Source organism: Anomaloglossus baeobatrachus, chromosome 2, assembly GCF_048569485.1.
Source record: "Anomaloglossus baeobatrachus isolate aAnoBae1 chromosome 2, aAnoBae1.hap1, whole genome shotgun sequence".
Classification (NCBI taxonomy): domain Eukaryota; kingdom Metazoa; phylum Chordata; class Amphibia; order Anura; family Aromobatidae; genus Anomaloglossus; species Anomaloglossus baeobatrachus.
Window position 1 is genome coordinate 344,207,770 of NC_134354.1, and position 812 is coordinate 344,208,581.

The 812-nt window shown below is 34.9% G+C and overlaps 2 non-coding genes across 2 annotated transcripts; both read left to right on the forward strand.

Moving 5' to 3' along the window:
* On the forward strand, positions 1-73 carry TRNAV-UAC (transfer RNA valine (anticodon UAC)). Its single transcript has one exon. It is a non-coding gene; the product is annotated as a tRNA-Val (tRNA).
* A 666-nt stretch (positions 74-739) lies between these two features.
* Positions 740-812, forward strand: TRNAF-AAA (transfer RNA phenylalanine (anticodon AAA)). The gene has a single exon. It is a non-coding gene; the product is annotated as a tRNA-Phe (tRNA).

Consider the following 812-nt stretch of genomic DNA (forward strand, 5'->3'; position numbering starts at 1 on the left):
GGTTTCATAGTGTAGTGGTAATCACGTCTGCTTTACACGCAGAAGATCCTGGGTTCAAACCCCAGTGAAACCCATCTGTCCTTTGTGTTGAAATAATATCCTATCAACCTGCAATATATTAAGTACTTGGCTTTGTTGCCGAATAACAGGATGTTTTGGCTTCCATCACCAACAGAACTACGAATTATTTTTTTTTTCCCCTGGTGGTAAAAACTCGTCTCTAATTGCCATTACTTTGCAGGATTTCACAAGTTTTAAAGTGTGGTGGTCATCAAGTCTGCTTCATATGCAGAACGTTCTGGATTCAATACCCAGTTAAACCAATCTGTTTTCGGTGTTGAAGTAATTTCCTATAAACCTGTAAAGTATGAAATTCTTGGTTTCGTTGCCAAATGACAATACATTTTGGCTTCTATCACAAGGAGAACTACAATTTTGGGTTTCTTTTTTATTGAACATTTTAGCAGAAAACATAATCCCATATTATAAAAAAACCTGTTTGTTTTAAAATATATAGTTCCCATAAATACAAAAGCAAACGACTAAACTATGTAGAAAAAAGTAACACATTCAATGTAAACTTCAATTTAAGCAATATCCCTTTGTAGGAATAAAACTCGTAAAATATGTAATAAAAATTGGAAATGTTTCATTACCAAAAATACTTTCCTTCAGCAATAAAAAGGCCCCGTCAGTCACAATTCTGCTCTGCTAGCCAATACACAATAACTTTTCATCAGGATTCATAGTGTAGTGGTCATCATGTCTGCTTAAAACGCAGAAGGTCCTGGGTTTAATCCCCAGTAAAACCA